Source organism: Corvus kubaryi, unplaced genomic scaffold (assembly GCF_017639235.1).
Source record: "Corvus kubaryi isolate FWS band 111438036 unplaced genomic scaffold, C.kubaryi_AGA036_p1.0 35093, whole genome shotgun sequence".
Classification (NCBI taxonomy): Eukaryota; Metazoa; Chordata; class Aves; order Passeriformes; family Corvidae; genus Corvus; species Corvus kubaryi.
Window position 1 is genome coordinate 1 of NW_024580761.1, and position 22242 is coordinate 22242.

The 22242-nt window shown below is 44.9% G+C and overlaps 3 pseudogenes across 3 annotated transcripts; all 3 read left to right on the forward strand.

Moving 5' to 3' along the window:
• Positions 1–5: 5 nt before the first annotated feature.
• LOC121660407 lies at positions 6–2660 on the forward strand (annotated as a pseudogene). The gene has a single exon (XR_006014660.1). The product of XR_006014660.1 is annotated as an NADH-ubiquinone oxidoreductase chain 2-like (transcript).
• A 4836-nt stretch (positions 2661–7496) lies between these two features.
• Positions 7497–19568, forward strand: LOC121660408 (annotated as a pseudogene). The gene has a single exon (XR_006014661.1). The product of XR_006014661.1 is annotated as a cytochrome b-like (transcript).
• LOC121660410 lies at positions 16545–22035 on the forward strand (annotated as a pseudogene). The gene has a single exon (XR_006014662.1). The product of XR_006014662.1 is annotated as an NADH-ubiquinone oxidoreductase chain 2-like (transcript).
• Positions 22036–22242: the final 207 nt, after the last annotated feature.

A 22242-nucleotide genomic window follows, 5' to 3' on the forward strand; every position in this document is an offset into this window, starting at 1 on the left:
CCCCCCTCATTACTGGCCTCCTCCTATCCACAGCCATGAAATTTCCACCAATTACCCTACTCTACATAACTTCCCTATCCCTAAACCCCACACTACTAACTACCCTAGCTATTCTTTCTGTGGCCATAGGAGGCTGAATAGGACTAAACCAAACACAAATCCGAAAAATTATAGCCTTCTCCTCTATCTCTCACCTAGGCTGAATGGCCATCATCCTAATCTACTGCCCTAAACTTACCCTACTCAACTTCTACCTATATGCCATAATAACCGCTGCCGTGTTCCTAACCCTAAACTCAACAAAAGTCCTAAACCTATCTACACTGATAACCGCATGGACAAAAGCACCTGCACTTAGCACAATCCTCCTACTAACGCTTCTGTCCCTGGCCGGCCTCCCTCCTCTGACCGGCTTCCTCCCAAAATGACTCATTATCCAAGAGCTAACCAAACAAGGCATAGCTCCAGCAGCAATTATTATCTCCCTTCTCTCACTACTGGGCCTATTCTTCTACCTTCGCCTTGCGTATTGTGCAACAATCACACTTCCGCCCCACACGACAAATCACATGAAACAGTGACGTACTAACAAACCAATTAACCCCTCAATCGCCATTTTAACTACCCTGTCTATCATGCTCCTCCCAACTTCCCCTATACTCACTACCATTATCTAAAGAGAAACTTAGGTTTACTGAAACCGAAGGCCTTCAAAGCCTTAAACAAGAGTTAGACCCTCTTAGTTTCTGTTAAAATCCGCAGGGCGTTATCCTGCATCTCCTGAATGCAACTCAGATGCTTTAATTAAGCTAGGATTTTACATCCCCTAGACAGATGGGCTTCGATCCCATAATACTATAGTTAACAGCTATATGCCCTAAACCAACAGGCTTCTGCCTAGCAGACTCCGGTGCACCGTCAATGCACATCAATGAGCTTGCAACTCACTATGAATTTCACTACAGAGCCGATAAGAAGAGGAATTGAACCTCTGTAAAAAGGACTACAGCCTAACGCTTATACACTCAGCCATCTTACCCGTGACTTTCATCAACCGATGACTATTCTCAACCAACCACAAAGACATTGGCACCCTGTACCTAATCTTCGGAGCATGAGCCGGAATAGTAGGTACCGCCCTAAGCCTCCTTATCCGAGCAGAACTGGGCCAACCAGGCGCTCTGCTAGGAGACGACCAAATCTACAATGTAATCGTTACAGCTCATGCCTTTGTCATAATTTTCTTCATAGTAATGCCAATCATGATCGGAGGCTTTGGAAACTGACTAGTTCCCCTAATGATTGGTGCCCCAGACATAGCATTCCCACGAATAAACAACATAAGCTTCTGACTTCTACCACCCTCATTCCTCCTACTTCTAGCCTCTTCCACAGTAGAAGCAGGAGCAGGAACAGGATGAACTGTGTACCCACCACTGGCTGGTAACATAGCCCACGCTGGAGCCTCAGTTGACCTTGCGATCTTCTCACTACACTTAGCAGGTATCTCCTCCATCCTAGGAGCAATTAACTTCATTACCACGGCAATCAACATAAAACCTCCAGCCCTATCACAATACCAAACCCCCCTGTTCGTATGATCCGTACTAATTACCGCAGTACTGCTTCTCCTCTCCCTACCCGTACTTGCTGCCGGAATTACTATGCTTCTAACAGACCGCAACCTCAACACCACATTCTTCGACCCAGCAGGAGGAGGAGATCCAGTACTATACCAACACCTGTTCTGATTCTTCGGACACCCAGAAGTTTATATCCTAATTCTACCAGGATTTGGTATCATTTCTCACGTCGTAGCATATTACGCAGGAAAAAAAGAACCATTTGGCTACATAGGAATAGTATGAGCCATGCTATCCATCGGGTTCTTAGGCTTCATTGTTTGAGCACACCACATATTTACAGTCGGAATGGACGTAGACACCCGAGCATACTTCACATCCGCCACTATAATCATTGCCATCCCAACCGGAATCAAAGTATTCAGCTGACTGGCAACTCTTCACGGAGGAACAATCAAATGAGACCCACCAATGCTGTGAGCCCTAGGATTCATCTTCCTCTTCACTATTGGTGGACTAACAGGAATTGTACTAGCAAACTCCTCCCTAGACATCGCCCTACACGACACTTATTACGTAGTAGCTCACTTCCACTACGTACTATCCATAGGAGCGGTATTTGCAATCCTAGCAGGATTTACCCACTGATTCCCACTATTCACCGGATATACCCTACACTCTACATGAGCTAAAATCCACTTCGGGGTAATATTCGTAGGAGTAAACCTTACTTTCTTCCCCCAACACTTCCTTGGACTAGCCGGCATGCCACGACGATACTCAGACTACCCAGACGCCTACACCCTATGAAACACTATCTCATCAGTAGGATCACTAATTTCCCTAACTGCCGTAATCATGCTGATGTTTATCATCTGAGAAGCTTTCGCATCCAAACGCAAAGCCCTACAACCAGAACTAGTCAATACAAACGTCGAATGAATCCACGGCTGCCCACCCCCATTCCACACATTCGAAGAACCAGCCTTCGTTCAAGTCCAAGAAAGGAAGGAGTCGAACCCCCATATGTTGGTTTCAAGCCAACCGCATAAACCACTTATGCTTCTTTCTCATTTAGAGGTGTTAGTAAAACTATTACATAGTCTTGTCAAGACTAAATTACAGGTGAAAACCCAGTACACCTCAACACAAATATGGCCAACCACATGCAATTCGGTTTTCAAGACGCTTCATCCCCTATCATAGAAGAACTAGTAAAATTTCACGACCACGCTCTAATAACTGCCTTAGCTATTTGCAGCCTGGTACTATACCTACTAACTATGATGCTCACTGAAAAACTATCATCTAGCACAGTCAACGCACGAGAAATCGAACTTGTCTGAACAGTCCTCCCCGCAGTCGTCCTAATCATGCTTGCTATACCATCCCTACAAATCCTCTACATAATGGATGAAGTCAACGAGCCCGACCTGACACTAAAAGCCATTGGACACCAATGGTACTGATCCTACGAATACACCGACTTCAAGGACCTAACATTTGACTCTTACATGACGCCAACTGCAGACCTGCCGCTAGGTCACTTCCGACTACTAGAAGTGGACCATCGTGTAATCGTCCCAATGGAATCACTAGTCCGAGTCATTGTTACTGCCGACGACGTACTTCACTCATGAGCCGTCCCAAGCCTAGGCGTAAAAACTGACGCAATCCCAGGACGACTGAACCAAACTTCATTCACTACTACCCGACCCGGAGTATTCTACGGCCAATGCTCAGAAATTTGCGGGGCTAACCACAGCTTCATACCAATTGTAGTTGAATCCGCCCCACTCGCTAATTTCGAGAACTGATCTTCTCTACTATCATCTCAATCATTAAGAAGCTATGAACCAGCACTAGCCTTTTAAGCTAGAGAAAGAGGACTATTCATCCTCCTTAATGGTATGCCCCAACTAAACCCAAACCCATGATTTTTTATCATGCTAACTTCGTGACTCACCTATTCCATAATCATCCAACCTAAACTTCTATCTTTTGTTTTCATAAATCCTCCGCTCAATAAAACTCAAACAGCCCCAACCACCTCCCCCTGAATCTGACCATGAACCTAAACTTCTTCAACCAATTCTCAAGCCCATCCCTACTAGGTATCCCCCTAATCCTAATCGCAATAACATTCCCTGCCCTCCTACTATTTACCCAAAACAACCGATGAATCACTGATCGCCTATCCACTTTACAATCGTGATCCATCAGCCTAATCACAAAACAACTGATAATACCACTAAACAACAAAGGACATAAATGAGCCTTAATCCTAACATCGCTAATACTTTTTCTCCTACTCATCAACCTGCTAGGCCTACTACCCTACACATTCACTCCAACAACACAACTTTCTATAAGCCTAGCTCTAGCAATTCCCCTATGACTTGCCACCCTGCTCACAGGACTACGAAACCAACCCTCAATCTCCCTAGCCCACCTCCTACCAGAAGGAACCCCAACTCCACTAATCCCAGCCCTAGTCCTCATTGAAACAACCAGCCTTCTTATTCGTCCCCTGGCCCTAGGTGTCCGCCTTACAGCCAACCTCACAGCAGGTCACCTACTAATCCAGCTTATCTCAACAGCTACAACCTCCCTAGCCTCAACAATACCAGCACTCTCACTACTAACATTACTAATCCTATTCCTACTTACAATCCTAGAAGTAGCAGTAGCCATGATCCAAGCCTACGTATTTGTGCTACTACTAAGCCTGTATCTACAAGAAAACATTTAAACCACTAATGACTCACCAAGCACACTCTTATCACATAGTTGACCCCAGCCCATGACCCATCCTAGGAGCAATCGCTGCTCTCCTCACTACATCCGGCCTAACCGTATGATTCCACTATAACTCGCCCTACTTACTAATCATAGGGTTCACTTCTACCGCCCTGGTTATACTTCAATGATGACGTGACATCATCCGAGAAAGTACATTCCAAGGCCACCACACACCCACAGTACAAAAAGGCCTACGATATGGAATAGTCCTATTCATCACATCAGAGGCCTTCTTCTTTCTAGGTTTCTTCTGAGCATTCTTCCACTCCAGCCTGGCCCCAACACCAGAGCTAGGAGGACAGTGACCTCCAGTCGGGATTAAACCTCTAAATCCAATGGACGTCCCCCTCCTAAACACCGCCATCCTACTTGCTTCAGGAGTCACAGTCACATGAGCACACCATAGCATCATAGAAGCCAATCGAAAACAAGCAATCCACGCCCTTACCCTTACAGTCCTCCTAGGTTTCTACTTCACCGGCCTACAAGCCATAGAATACTACGAAGCTCCATTCTCCATCGCTGATGGGGTATACGGCTCTACCTTCTTCGTAGCAACGGGCTTCCACGGCCTCCACGTAATCATTGGTTCCACATTCCTCCTAGTATGCCTTCTACGCCTGATCAAATACCATTTTACACCAAAACACCATTTTGGCTTCGAAGCAGCAGCTTGATACTGACACTTTGTAGATGTTGTGTGACTATTCCTCTACATGACTATCTACTGATGAGGATCCTACTCTTCTAGTATATTAATTACAATCGACTTCCAATCCTTAAAATCTGGTTTAAACCCAGAGAAGAGTAATGAACATGATCCTATTCATAATAATCTCATCTCTAACTCTAAGTGTCATCCTCACTGCATTAAACTTTTGATTAGCACAAATAAACCCAGACTCAGAAAAACTGTCCCCATACGAATGTGGATTTGACCCACTAGGGTCCGCCCGGCTGCCATTTTCAATTCGATTTTTCCTAGTTGCGATCCTATTTTTACTGTTTGACCTAGAAATTGCCCTGCTCCTTCCACTACCATGAGCCATCCAGCTACAAACCCCTACCCTCACATTAACATGAGCCTCCATCCTTATTCTTCTCCTCACCCTAGGTCTAGTTTATGAATGAAGCCAAGGAGGACTAGAATGAGCAGAATAAAAGAAAGTTAGTCTAACCAAGACAGTTGACTTCGACTCAACAGATTATAGCTCACACCCTATAACTTTCTTAATGTCTGCTCTACAATTAAGCTTCTTTTCTGCCTTCACCCTAAGCGGCCTAGGCCTAGCCTTCCACCGCACACACTTAATCTCCGCCCTACTATGCCTAGAAAGTATGATACTATCCATATACATCGCCCTATCCATGTGACCAATCCAAACCCAAACAACATCTGCCACCCTCCTACCACTTCTCATACTAGCATTCTCTGCTTGTGAGGCAGCAACAGGCCTAGCCCTACTAGTCGCCTCCACCCGGACCCACGGCTCCGACCACCTACACAACTTTAACCTACTAAAATGCTAAAAATCATCATTCCAACCATCATACTCCTACCACTGACCTTCCTCTCTCCCTGCAAACACCTATGAACTAATACCACAACACACAGCCTACTAATTGCCGCTGTCAGCCTCCAATGACTAGTCCCAACATATTACCCAAGCAAAGGACTAACCCATTATACTTCAATTGACCAAATCTCCTCCCCCCTCCTGGTTCTATCGTGCTGACTACTTCCCCTCATGCTCATAGCAAGCCAAAACCACCTAGAACAAGAACCAATCATTCGTAAACGAATCTTCATCACAACTATAATCATAGTACAGCCCTTTATCCTCCTGGCTTTCTCTGCCTCAGAACTAATACTATTCTACATCGCATTCGAAGCAACCCTCATTCCAACCCTAATCCTTATCACACGATGAGGAAATCAGCCTGAGCGACTGAATGCAGGTATCTACCTGCTGTTTTACACACTCGCCAGCTCTCTTCCCCTGCTAATCACAATCCTCCATCTACACAACCAAATCGGCACATTATACTTCCCCATACTCAAACTATCACACCCAACAATAAATAACTCTTGAACAGGTTTACTAGCAAGCTTAGCCCTCCTACTAGCCTTCATAGTAAAAGCCCCTCTATATGGCCTACATCTATGACTCCCAAAAGCGCACGTAGAAGCCCCAATCGCCGGATCCATACTACTAGCCGCTCTCCTCCTAAAACTGGGCGGCTACGGCATTATACGAATCACTATCCTAGTAAACCCTTCCGTAAACAACCTGCACTATCCGTTCATCACCTTAGCACTGTGAGGAGCAGTAATAACCAGTGCCATCTGCCTACGACAAATCGACCTAAAGTCCCTAATTGCCTACTCCTCTGTAAGCCACATAGGACTAGTCATCGCCGCAACCATAATTCAAACTCAATGAGCCTTCTCAGGAGCAATAATCCTAATAATCTCCCACGGCCTAACCTCCTCTATACTATTCTGCCTAGCCAACACAAATTACGAGCGAACTCACAGCCGAATCCTACTTCTAACCCGAGGGCTTCAACCCCTTCTGCCACTTATGGCCACCTGATGACTACTAGCAAACCTAACAAACATGGCACTACCACCAACAACCAACCTCATAGCAGAACTAACCATTGTAGTAGCCCTGTTCAACTGATCCCCACTGACAATCATTCTAACAGGAACTACAATCGTACTAACTGCCTCTTACACCCTACATATGCTAATAACAACACAACGAGGAGTTCTGCCGTCCCACATTACCTCAATCCAAAGCTCCTCCACACGAGAACATCTCCTGATAGCCCTACACATAATTCCCATAATCCTACTTATTCTCAAACCTGAACTAATCTCAGGAGTCCCCATATGCAAGTATAGTTTAACCAAAACATTAGATTGTGATTCTAAAGATAGAAGTTAAACCCTTCTTACTTACCGAGGGGAGGTTAAACCAACAAGAACTGCTAATTCTTGCATCTGAGTATAAAACCTCAGCCCCCTTACTTTCAAAGGATAATAGTAATCCAATGGTCTTAGGAACCAGTCATCTTGGTGCAAATCCAAGTGAAAGTAATGGACCAAATGCTTATCCTAAACACATTCATACTACTCACCCTAGCAGTACTTTGCACCCCAATCATCTTCCCCATACTATCAAACAGCCTAAAAAACACCCCAACTATTATCACAAACACTGTCAAAACCTCCTTCCTAATCAGCCTAATCCCTATAATCATCTACATTCACTCAGGAATAGAAAGCCTAACTTCCTTCTGGGAATGAAAATTCATTATAAACTTTAAAATCCCCATCAGCCTAACAATAGACTTCTACTCACTGACTTTCTTCCCAATCGCCCTATTTGTCTCCTGATCAATCCTACAATTTTCAACATGATACATAGCCTCAGACCCGCACGTCACAAAATTTTTTACCTTCCTCCTCCTATTCCTCATTGCCATGCTCATCCTAATTATCTCCAACAACCTATTCCTACTCTTCATCGGATGAGAAGGAGTAGGAATCATATCCTTCCTACTAATTAGCTGATGACATGGCCGAGCAGAGGCAAACACTGCTGCCTTACAAGCCGTACTATACAACCGAGTTGGAGATGTAGGTCTTATCCTATGCATGGCGTGACTAGCCTCCACCATAAATACATGAGAAATTCAACAAATCTCGTCTCAGGACCAAACCCCTACCCTACCACTGCTAGGCCTAATTTTAGCTGCGGCCGGCAAATCCGCCCAATTTGGCCTCCACCCGTGACTCCCAGCAGCAATAGAAGGCCCAACCCCTGTATCCGCTCTACTTCATTCTAGCACCATAGTAGTCGCTGGCATCTTCCTACTTATTCGAACTCACCCTCTCTTCCACAACAACCCCACTGCACTATCACTGTGTCTGTGCCTAGGAGCCCTTTCCACACTATTTGCAGCCACCTGCGCCCTGACCCAAAATGATATCAAAAAAATCATTGCTTTCTCCACATCCAGCCAACTAGGCCTAATGATGGTTGCAATCGGCTTAAATCTTCCCCATCTGGCTTTCCTACATATTTCAACCCATGCGTTCTTCAAAGCCATGCTATTCCTATGTTCCGGGTCAATCATTCACAACCTCAACGGCGAACAAGACATTCGAAAAATAGGAGGACTTCAAAAAATACTACCAACAACAACCTCATGTCTAACTATCGGAAACCTAGCCCTAATAGGAACACCATTCCTAGCAGGATTCTACTCCAAAGACCAAATCATCGAAAGCCTCAACACTTCATACTTAAACGCTTGAGCCCTAGTTCTAACCCTCCTAGCTACATCATTCACCGCAGTCTATACTATTCGAATAACCCTACTAGTCCAAACAGGGTACGTCCGAATTCCTCCCCTAACCCCCATAAACGAAAATAACCCAGCAGTCCTTTCCTCAATCACCCGCCTTGCACTAGGAAGCATTGTAGCAGGGTTCCTGATCACCTCATATATCCCACCTGCAGAAACCCCACCAATGACTATACCGCTCTCCATTAAAGTCACGGCTCTTGTAGTAACATTACTAGGAATCACCCTAGCCCTAGAACTCTCAAAAATAACTCAAGCCTTAATCCTCCCTAAACAGAATCGCTTCTCAAATTTCTCTACAACCCTAGGATACTTTAATCCCCTAGTACACCGATTTATCCCAACAAAGATACTAAGCGGCGGCCAAAACATTGCCTCCCACCTAATCGACCTCTCTTGATTTAAACTTCTAGGCCCTGAAGGATTAGCTAACCTACAAATAATAGCATCAAAAACCGCTACCTCCTTCCACACAGGCCTAATTAAAGCCTACCTAGGATCATTCGCCCTATCAATCTTTATCATCCTCCTATCCACATACAGAACCAAACTTAATGGCCCTAAATCTACGAAAAAATCACCCATTACTAAAAATCATCAACAACTCCCTAGTTGACCTTCCTACTCCATCAAACATTTCAGCTTGATGAAACTTTGGATCCCTACTAGGCCTATGCCTCATCACACAAATTATCACAGGCCTACTACTAGCTATACATTACACAGCAGATACCTCCCTAGCCTTCACCTCTGTAGCCCACATATGCCGAAACGTACAGTTCGGATGACTAATTCGAAACCTTCATGCAAATGGAGCTTCCCTTTTTTTCATTTGCATCTACCTACACATCGGCCGAGGATTTTATTACGGTTCATACCTAAACAAAGAAACCTGAAACATTGGAGTAATTCTTCTCCTAACACTGATAGCAACCGCCTTCGTAGGATATGTCCTACCATGAGGACAAATATCCTTCTGAGGAGCAACAGTCATTACAAACCTTTTCTCAGCAATCCCCTACATCGGACAAACACTAGTAGAATGACTATGAGGCGGGTTCTCAGTAGACAACCCCACACTAACCCGATTCTTTGCCTTTCACTTCCTCCTCCCCTTTGTAATCGCAGGCCTAACACTAGTACACCTAACCTTCCTTCACGAAACAGGCTCAAACAACCCACTAGGAATCCCCTCAGACTGCGACAAAATTCCATTCCACCCTTACTACTCCATCAAAGACCTACTAGGATTCGCACTAATACTCATCCTACTCGTCGCTCTAGCCCTATTTTCCCCAAACCTCCTAGGAGACCCAGAAAATTTCACGCCCGCCAACCCTCTAGCTACACCTCCACACATTAAACCCGAATGATACTTCCTATTTGCATACGCCATTCTCCGATCCATCCCAAACAAACTAGGAGGGGTCCTAGCCCTAGCTGCCTCAGTCCTAGTCCTATTCTTAATACCTCTCCTCCACGTCTCTAAACAACGTTCCATAACCTTCCGACCCCTGTCACAAATCCTATTCTGAACTCTGGTAGCAGACCTCCTCATCCTAACATGAGTAGGAAGCCAACCAGCCGAACACCCATTCATCATCATTGGCCAACTAGCCTCCTTCACCTACTTCGCAATCATCCTAATCCTGTTCCCTATCGCGGGTGCGCTAGAAAACAAAATACTAAAACTCTAATCAACTCTAATAGTTTATAAAAACATTGGTCTTGTAAGCCAAAGATTGAAGACTAAACATCTTCTTAGAGTTAGCACATAAATCAGAGAGAAAGGAGTCAAACCTTTATCACCAACTCCCAAAGCTGGCATTTTCAACTAAACTACTCTCTGACTTACCAGTTAAACCGCCCGAATTGCCCCCCGAGATAACCCCCGCACAAGTTCTAAAACCACAAACAGTGTTAACAGCAGACCTCATCCTGCAATTAAAAGCAGCCCCGACCCAGACGAATAAAACATGGCTACTCCACTAAAATCCGTCCGAGTTCACGATAGGCCTCCATTATTCACTGTATCCCCTCCCAGAACCATTTCAGAAAACACCCCCGTAGCAACCCCCACAATAACAACGACTAACCCCAGACCAATACCATAACCAACAACCCGTCAATCCCCCCAAGATTCCGGATAAGGATCCGCCGCCAGCGACACTGAATAAACAAATACCACTAGCATCCCCCCTAAATAAACCATCACCAGTACCAGAGATACAAAAGAGACCCCCATACTTACCAGTCACCCACATCCCGCAATAGAAGCCACAACCAGACCCACCACCCCATAATAAGGAGAAGGGTTAGACGCAACCGCTAACCCTCCTAAAACAAAGCATAGGCTTATAAATAGAACAAAGTTTATCATAGTTCCTGCTTGGATCCTCCCCAAGACCTATGGCTTGAAAAACCATTATTATAAAACTTTAACTACAGGAACTAAACCTTTCTTTTATCTACCCCCCCCCTTACCCCCCCATGTTTTTACATGGGATTTTGGTTATGTATTTCTTTGCATACAATTCTCGTCCACATTAGACATGATATGCATGTAGGATAACTCACATAACAAGTAATGCAAGACCTAACCAAACTCAAATATCATCGCCCATAACAGCCCAAACGGACAGATAACCTTCTAGGCACATTCCCATCCCAGGTACAACAAACCCAGGTAATCCTACCACCAGTACAAGACAAGCTTCGCCCAAGATCGAGAGTGTTTCACCTTACATAACGACGCACTCTAGTAAACGAGGAATATCCTAGTACCCCAATGAATTCCCAATCCCATACGTTTCAGTCCATCACCACAAAACCTCCTAGTCCTATTACTCTCAGGAGCTCCCAAGAAGTACCTGGTTATTTATTAATCGTAATCCTCACGAGAACCGAGCTACTCGACGTAGGTGCTACCCACGGCTACCAGCTTCAAGGCCATACTTTCCCCCTACACCCTCGCCCAACTTGCGCTTTTGCGCCTCTGGTTCCTATTTCAGGGCCATAACTTGGATCTTTCCCTCCTTATTGCTCTTCACAGATGCAAGTGGTCGGATGCATAATCCTCCCTTTGCCTCGTGATCGCGGCATCCGACCGACTTGGCGCTTGTTTTCTTTTTGGGGTCTCTTCATTAAACCCTTCAAGTGCGTAGCAGGAGTTATCTTCCTCTTGACGTGTACATCACATGGCATCCGAGCGGCTATTCGTCTGTAATGTACCTGGTGTCATGGTTGTTCGGATAAGGTCGTCTCAAACTTGACACTGATGCACTTTTACCCCATTCATGGTGGGTCCCCCAGCTACCTATACGGTGGCAGATAGTGTTATGGTTGCCGGACATAGTTTGTTATTTTTCCTTTACTAGGAATTATCACCCAAACCTTCATTTTCATTCTTTTTTTTATCGTTTATTTTTATATTGTAATTTTAACAAAATAAACAACAACTTTTATATGATATTAACCTAGATTTTCCAAACCATTCATCATTCGTTAATTAACACTTAACTTTCCTCTACCTTCCCCCTATTTTTAACCCAACAAATCAATGACTTTCATCATGACCTTCACAACCGCCAACTTAACCAAATTACACAAAACAAACAAACCAATTAAAAACAATATAAAAGTACACACCCTTTATACACCATCACACTCAACACAACAAATGCCACAATACCACTTTTCATTTACAAAAAAAAACAAGATAAAAATACAAAACATTAACACCAATAATAAGCCCAAAACACTACATTCGTTTGTCCATGTAGCTTACAGCAAAGCATGACACTGAAGATGTCAAGACGGCTGCCACAAACACCCATGGACAAAAGACTTAGTCCTAACCTTACTGTTGGTTTTTGCCAGAGTTATACATGCAAGTATCCGCGTTCCAGTGTAGATGCCCTAGGCACCCTTTAACCAAGTCGATAGGAGCGGGTATCAGGCACACACAATTGTAGCCCAAGACGCCTTGCACTTGCCACACCCCCACGGGTACTCAGCAGTGGTTAACATTAAGCAATGAGTGTAAACTTGACTTAGTCATGGCAACCTTAAGGGTCGGTAAATCCTGTGCCAGCCACCGCGGTCATACAGGAGACTCAAATTAACAGTATAACGGCGTAAAGGGTGGTAACATGCTATCTAAGTAACTAAGATTAAAAAGCAACTGAGCTGTAATAAGCCCAAGATGCTCATAAGGCCAACTACCAAAGAAGATCTTAGGCTGACGATTAATTGAAATCCACGAAAGCCAGGGCCCAAACTGGGATTAGATACCCCACTATGCCTGGCCCTAAATCTTGATGCTCTATGCTACCTGAGCATCCGCCCGAGAACTACGAGCACAAACGCTTAAAACTCTAAGGACTTGGCGGTGTCCCAAACCCACCTAGAGGAGCCTGTTCTGTAATCGATGATCCACGATATTACCTGACCACTCCTTGCTGAATCAGCCTACATACCGCCGTCGCCAGCCCACCCCCCCTGATGGTTCAACAGTGAGCGCAATAGTCCCTACACACTAGCAAGACAGGTCAAGGTATAGCCCATGGAGTGGAAGCAATGGGCTACATTTTCTAGTTTAGAACATCACGGCAAAAGGGTCTGAAATGGCCCTTAGAAGGCGGATTTAGCAGTAAAGTGGGACAATCGAGCCCTCTTTAAGCCGGCTCTGGGACGCGTACATACCGCCCGTCACCCTCCTCACAAGCGACCCAAACCCCCCAATACATTAATACGCTATCCAGCTAAAGAGGAGGCAAGTCGTAACATGGTAAGTGTACCGGAAGGTGCACTTAGATAACCAAGACGTAGCTTAGACAAAAGCATTCAGCTTACACCTGAAAAACATCTGCTAACACCAGATCGTCTTGATGCCAAATTCTAGCCCAACCACATTGACCTGGAATAACAAAGCTACTACATACACCAAACTAAAGCATTCACTAGTCTTAGTATAGGCGATAGAAAAGACACCCATTGGCGCGATAGAGATCACGTACCGTAAGGGAAAGATGAAATAATAATGAAAAAACTAAGCTATAAACAGCAAAGATCAACCCTTGTACCTTTTGCATCATGGTCTAGCAAGAAAAACCAAGCAAAACGAATTTAAGTTTGCCACCCCGAAACCCAAGCGAGCTACTTGTGAGCAGCTATTGTTGAGCGAACCCGTCTCTGTTGCAAAAGAGTGGGACGACTTGCTAGTAGAGGTGAAAAGCCAATCGAGCTGGGTGATAGCTGGTTGCCTGTGAAACGAATCTTAGTTCACTCTTAATTCTTCTCCAAGGAAACTAATAGAACCCTAATGAAGCGAATTAAGGGCAATTTAAAGGGGGTACAGCTCCTTTAAAAAAGAATACAATCTCTACGAGCGGATAAATAATCTATAGAAAGATTTCCTGTGGGCCTTCAAGCAGCCATCAACAAAGAGTGCGTTATAGCTCTTCGACTAAAAAATATAAGAACTTCATGACTCCCTCATCATTAACAGGCTAACCTATATGTAAATAGGAGAATTAATGCTAGAATGAGTAACCAGGGTCCTCCCTCTACGACGCAAGCTTACATCTTTACATTATTAACAAATCACCAAGATACGACAAATCAAACAAGCAGAGTATCAGGTAAATTGTTAACCCGACAGAGGAGCGTCCATTAAGAAAGATTAAAACCTGTAAAAGGAACTAGGCAAACACGTCAAGGCCCGACTGTTTACCAAAAACATAGCCTTCAGCAAACAACAAACAAGTATTGAAGGTGATGCCTGCCCTGTGACTTAGTGTTTAACGGCCGCGGTATCCTAACCGTGCAAAGGTAGCGCAATCAATTGTCTCATAAATCGGGACCCGTATGAATGGCTAAACGAGGTCTTAACTGTCTCTTACAGGCGATCGGTGAAATTGATCTCCCTGTGCAAAAGCAGGGATAACTCCATAAGACGAGAAGACCCTGTGGAGCTTAAAAATCAGCAGCCACCCCTACACACATTCACACCCACTGGGTACACGCTTTACAGGGAACTGGCCTGCGTTTTTCGGTTGGGGCGACCTTGGAGAAAAACAAATCCTCCAAAAATTAGACCACAACTCTAGACTGAGAGCGACTCCTCAACGTGCGAATAGCACCCAGACCCAATATAATTGATCAATGGACCAAGTTACCCCAGGGATAACAGCGCAATCTCCTCCGAGAGTCCGTATCGACGGGGAGGTTTACGACCTCGATGTTGGATCAGGACATCCTAGTGGTGCAGCCGCTACTAAGGGTTCGTTTGTTCAACGATTAATAGTCCTACGTGATCTGAGTTCAGACCGGAGCAATCCAGGTCGGTTTCCATCTATGATGAACTCTTCCCAGTACGAAAGGACAGGAAAAGTGAGGCCAATACTACAAGCAAGCCTTCGCCTTAAGTGATGAATCCAACTAAATTACGAAAGGCTATCACACTACAACCACGTCCTAGAAAAGGACCAGCTAGCGTGGCAGAGCTCGGAAAATGCAAAAGGCTTAAGTCCTTTATATCAGAGGTTCAAATCCTCTCCCTAGCTAAACTTAAAATGGCCAACTATCCTATTCTAGTCAACCTCATTATAGCACTCTCTTATGCCATCCCCATCCTAATCGCCGTAGCCTTTTTAACCCTGGTAGAACGTAAAATCCTAAGCTACATACAAGGCCGAAAAGGCCCCAATGTTGTAGGCCCTTTCGGGCTCCTACAACCCGTAGCAGATGGGGTAAAGCTATTCATCAAAGAACCAATCCGTCCCTCAGCATCCTCCCCAATTCTATTTATTACCACCCCGATACTAGCCCTCCTATTAGCAATCTCCATCTGAATCCCACTTCCAATCCCATTCCCACTTGCAGACCTAAACCTCGGACTGCTATTCATATTAGCCATGTCAAGCCTAGCAGTATACTCCATCCTATGATCTGGCTGAGCCTCCAACTCAAAATACGCTCTAATCGGATCTCTACGGGCAGTAGCCCAAACAATTTCATACGAGGTCACCCTAGCAATCATCCTACTATCCGTCATTCTTCTCAGCGGAAATTATACTCTAAGCACCCTAGCAGTTGTTCAAGAACCCCTATTTCTGATCTTCTCCTGCTGACCCCTTGCCATAATATGATATGTGTCTACACTGGCCGAAACAAATCGTGCCCCATTCGACCTCACAGAAGGGGAATCAGAACTAGTCTCAGGATTCAACGTAGAGTATGCCGCAGGACCCTTCGCCCTATTCTTCCTAGCAGAGTACGCGAATATCATGCTCATAAACGCACTAACCGTAATCCTGTTCTTCAACCCAAGCCTATACAACCCACCTCAAGAACTCTTCCCAGTGATTCTGGCCACAAAAATCCTACTCCTGTCCATAGGGTTCCTATGAATTCGTGCCTCCTACCCACGATTCCGATATGACCAGCTAATGCATTTACTATGAAAAAACTTCCTCCCACTAACACTCGCCCTATGTCTGTGACACATTAGCATGCCAGTTTCCTATGCAGGTCTACCTCCCTACCTAAGGAGCCACCAGGAAATGTGCCTGAACATCAAAAGGGTCACTATGATAAAGTGAACATAGAGGTACACCAGCCCTCTCATTTCCTACGCCTTAGAAAAACAGGAATCGAACCTGTACAAGAGAGATCAAAACCCTCCATACTTCCTTTATATTATTTTCTAGTAGGGTCAGCTAATCAAGCTATCGGGCCCATACCCCGAAAATGATGGTTTAACCCCTTCCCCTGCTAATGAACCCTCAGGCAAAACTAATATTTGTCATTTCCCTTCTACTAGGGACAACCATCACAATTTCAAGCAACCATTGAGTCATGGCCTGAACTGGCCTTGAAATTAACACACTCGCTATTCTACCCCTAATTTCAAAATCCCACCACCCCCGAGCCATTGAGGCAGCAACCAAGTATTTTCTAGTCCAAGCAACTGCCTCAACTCTGGTACTATTCTCCAGCATGACCAATGCATGGTATACCGGACAATGAGATATTACTCAACTAACCCATCCAACATCCTCCCTAATCCTAACTGCAGCTATTTCAATAAAACTAGGGCTAGTACCCTTCCACTTCTGATTCCCAGAAGTCCTGCAAGGATCCCCCCTCATTACTGGCCTCCTCCTATCCACAGCCATGAAATTTCCACCAATTACCCTACTCTACATAACTTCCCTATCCCTAAACCCCACACTACTAACTACCCTAGCTATTCTTTCTGTGGCCATAGGAGGCTGAATAGGACTAAACCAAACACAAATCCGAAAAATTATAGCCTTCTCCTCTATCTCTCACCTAGGCTGAATGGCCATCATCCTAATCTACTGCCCTAAACTTACCCTACTCAACTTCTACCTATATGCCATAATAACCGCTGCCGTGTTCCTAACCCTAAACTCAACAAAAGTCCTAAACCTATCTACACTGATAACCGCATGGACAAAAGCACCTGCACTTAGCACAATCCTCCTACTAACGCTTCTGTCCCTGGCCGGCCTCCCTCCTCTGACCGGCTTCCTCCCAAAATGACTCATTATCCAAGAGCTAACCAAACAAGGCATAGCTCCAGCAGCAATTATTATCTCCCTTCTCTCACTACTGGGCCTATTCTTCTACCTTCGCCTTGCGTATTGTGCAACAATCACACTTCCGCCCCACACGACAAATCACATGAAACAGTGACGTACTAACAAACCAATTAACCCCTCAATCGCCATTTTAACTACCCTGTCTATCATGCTCCTCCCAACTTCCCCTATACTCACTACCATTATCTAAAGAGAAACTTAGGTTTACTGAAACCGAAGGCCTTCAAAGCCTTAAACAAGAGTTAGACCCTCTTAGTTTCTGTTAAAATCCGCAGGGCGTTATCCTGCATCTCCTGAATGCAACTCAGATGCTTTAATTAAGCTAGGATTTTACATCCCCTAGACAGATGGGCTTCGATCCCATAATACTATAGTTAACAGCTATATGCCCTAAACCAACAGGCTTCTGCCTAGCAGACTCCGGTGCACCGTCAATGCACATCAATGAGCTTGCAACTCACTATGAATTTCACTACAGAGCCGATAAGAAGAGGAATTGAACCTCTGTAAAAAGGACTACAGCCTAACGCTTATACACTCAGCCATCTTACCCGTGACTTTCATCAACCGATGACTATTCTCAACCAACCACAAAGACATTGGCACCCTGTACCTAATCTTCGGAGCATGAGCCGGAATAGTAGGTACCGCCCTAAGCCTCCTTATCCGAGCAGAACTGGGCCAACCAGGCGCTCTGCTAGGAGACGACCAAATCTACAATGTAATCGTTACAGCTCATGCCTTTGTCATAATTTTCTTCATAGTAATGCCAATCATGATCGGAGGCTTTGGAAACTGACTAGTTCCCCTAATGATTGGTGCCCCAGACATAGCATTCCCACGAATAAACAACATAAGCTTCTGACTTCTACCACCCTCATTCCTCCTACTTCTAGCCTCTTCCACAGTAGAAGCAGGAGCAGGAACAGGATGAACTGTGTACCCACCACTGGCTGGTAACATAGCCCACGCTGGAGCCTCAGTTGACCTTGCGATCTTCTCACTACACTTAGCAGGTATCTCCTCCATCCTAGGAGCAATTAACTTCATTACCACGGCAATCAACATAAAACCTCCAGCCCTATCACAATACCAAACCCCCCTGTTCGTATGATCCGTACTAATTACCGCAGTACTGCTTCTCCTCTCCCTACCCGTACTTGCTGCCGGAATTACTATGCTTCTAACAGACCGCAACCTCAACACCACATTCTTCGACCCAGCAGGAGGAGGAGATCCAGTACTATACCAACACCTGTTCTGATTCTTCGGACACCCAGAAGTTTATATCCTAATTCTACCAGGATTTGGTATCATTTCTCACGTCGTAGCATATTACGCAGGAAAAAAAGAACCATTTGGCTACATAGGAATAGTATGAGCCATGCTATCCATCGGGTTCTTAGGCTTCATTGTTTGAGCACACCACATATTTACAGTCGGAATGGACGTAGACACCCGAGCATACTTCACATCCGCCACTATAATCATTGCCATCCCAACCGGAATCAAAGTATTCAGCTGACTGGCAACTCTTCACGGAGGAACAATCAAATGAGACCCACCAATGCTGTGAGCCCTAGGATTCATCTTCCTCTTCACTATTGGTGGACTAACAGGAATTGTACTAGCAAACTCCTCCCTAGACATCGCCCTACACGACACTTATTACGTAGTAGCTCACTTCCACTACGTACTATCCATAGGAGCGGTATTTGCAATCCTAGCAGGATTTACCCACTGATTCCCACTATTCACCGGATATACCCTACACTCTACATGAGCTAAAATCCACTTCGGGGTAATATTCGTAGGAGTAAACCTTACTTTCTTCCCCCAACACTTCCTTGGACTAGCCGGCATGCCACGACGATACTCAGACTACCCAGACGCCTACACCCTATGAAACACTATCTCATCAGTAGGATCACTAATTTCCCTAACTGCCGTAATCATGCTGATGTTTATCATCTGAGAAGCTTTCGCATCCAAACGCAAAGCCCTACAACCAGAACTAGTCAATACAAACGTCGAATGAATCCACGGCTGCCCACCCCCATTCCACACATTCGAAGAACCAGCCTTCGTTCAAGTCCAAGAAAGGAAGGAGTCGAACCCCCATATGTTGGTTTCAAGCCAACCGCATAAACCACTTATGCTTCTTTCTCATTTAGAGGTGTTAGTAAAACTATTACATAGTCTTGTCAAGACTAAATTACAGGTGAAAACCCAGTACACCTCAACACAAATATGGCCAACCACATGCAATTCGGTTTTCAAGACGCTTCATCCCCTATCATAGAAGAACTAGTAAAATTTCACGACCACGCTCTAATAACTGCCTTAGCTATTTGCAGCCTGGTACTATACCTACTAACTATGATGCTCACTGAAAAACTATCATCTAGCACAGTCAACGCACGAGAAATCGAACTTGTCTGAACAGTCCTCCCCGCAGTCGTCCTAATCATGCTTGCTATACCATCCCTACAAATCCTCTACATAATGGATGAAGTCAACGAGCCCGACCTGACACTAAAAGCCATTGGACACCAATGGTACTGATCCTACGAATACACCGACTTCAAGGACCTAACATTTGACTCTTACATGACGCCAACTGCAGACCTGCCGCTAGGTCACTTCCGACTACTAGAAGTGGACCATCGTGTAATCGTCCCAATGGAATCACTAGTCCGAGTCATTGTTACTGCCGACGACGTACTTCACTCATGAGCCGTCCCAAGCCTAGGCGTAAAAACTGACGCAATCCCAGGACGACTGAACCAAACTTCATTCACTACTACCCGACCCGGAGTATTCTACGGCCAATGCTCAGAAATTTGCGGGGCTAACCACAGCTTCATACCAATTGTAGTTGAATCCGCCCCACTCGCTAATTTCGAGAACTGATCTTCTCTACTATCATCTCAATCATTAAGAAGCTATGAACCAGCACTAGCCTTTTAAGCTAGAGAAAGAGGACTATTCATCCTCCTTAATGGTATGCCCCAACTAAACCCAAACCCATGATTTTTTATCATGCTAACTTCGTGACTCACCTATTCCATAATCATCCAACCTAAACTTCTATCTTTTGTTTTCATAAATCCTCCGCTCAATAAAACTCAAACAGCCCCAACCACCTCCCCCTGAATCTGACCATGAACCTAAACTTCTTCAACCAATTCTCAAGCCCATCCCTACTAGGTATCCCCCTAATCCTAATCGCAATAACATTCCCTGCCCTCCTACTATTTACCCAAAACAACCGATGAATCACTGATCGCCTATCCACTTTACAATCGTGATCCATCAGCCTAATCACAAAACAACTGATAATACCACTAAACAACAAAGGACATAAATGAGCCTTAATCCTAACATCGCTAATACTTTTTCTCCTACTCATCAACCTGCTAGGCCTACTACCCTACACATTCACTCCAACAACACAACTTTCTATAAGCCTAGCTCTAGCAATTCCCCTATGACTTGCCACCCTGCTCACAGGACTACGAAACCAACCCTCAATCTCCCTAGCCCACCTCCTACCAGAAGGAACCCCAACTCCACTAATCCCAGCCCTAGTCCTCATTGAAACAACCAGCCTTCTTATTCGTCCCCTGGCCCTAGGTGTCCGCCTTACAGCCAACCTCACAGCAGGTCACCTACTAATCCAGCTTATCTCAACAGCTACAACCTCCCTAGCCTCAACAATACCAGCACTCTCACTACTAACATTACTAATCCTATTCCTACTTACAATCCTAGAAGTAGCAGTAGCCATGATCCAAGCCTACGTATTTGTGCTACTACTAAGCCTGTATCTACAAGAAAACATTTAAACCACTAATGACTCACCAAGCACACTCTTATCACATAGTTGACCCCAGCCCATGACCCATCCTAGGAGCAATCGCTGCTCTCCTCACTACATCCGGCCTAACCGTATGATTCCACTATAACTCGCCCTACTTACTAATCATAGGGTTCACTTCTACCGCCCTGGTTATACTTCAATGATGACGTGACATCATCCGAGAAAGTACATTCCAAGGCCACCACACACCCACAGTACAAAAAGGCCTACGATATGGAATAGTCCTATTCATCACATCAGAGGCCTTCTTCTTTCTAGGTTTCTTCTGAGCATTCTTCCACTCCAGCCTGGCCCCAACACCAGAGCTAGGAGGACAGTGACCTCCAGTCGGGATTAAACCTCTAAATCCAATGGACGTCCCCCTCCTAAACACCGCCATCCTACTTGCTTCAGGAGTCACAGTCACATGAGCACACCATAGCATCATAGAAGCCAATCGAAAACAAGCAATCCACGCCCTTACCCTTACAGTCCTCCTAGGTTTCTACTTCACCGGCCTACAAGCCATAGAATACTACGAAGCTCCATTCTCCATCGCTGATGGGGTATACGGCTCTACCTTCTTCGTAGCAACGGGCTTCCACGGCCTCCACGTAATCATTGGTTCCACATTCCTCCTAGTATGCCTTCTACGCCTGATCAAATACCATTTTACACCAAAACACCATTTTGGCTTCGAAGCAGCAGCTTGATACTGACACTTTGTAGATGTTGTGTGACTATTCCTCTACATGACTATCTACTGATGAGGATCCTACTCTTCTAGTATATTAATTACAATCGACTTCCAATCCTTAAAATCTGGTTTAAACCCAGAGAAGAGTAATGAACATGATCCTATTCATAATAATCTCATCTCTAACTCTAAGTGTCATCCTCACTGCATTAAACTTTTGATTAGCACAAATAAACCCAGACTCAGAAAAACTGTCCCCATACGAATGTGGATTTGACCCACTAGGGT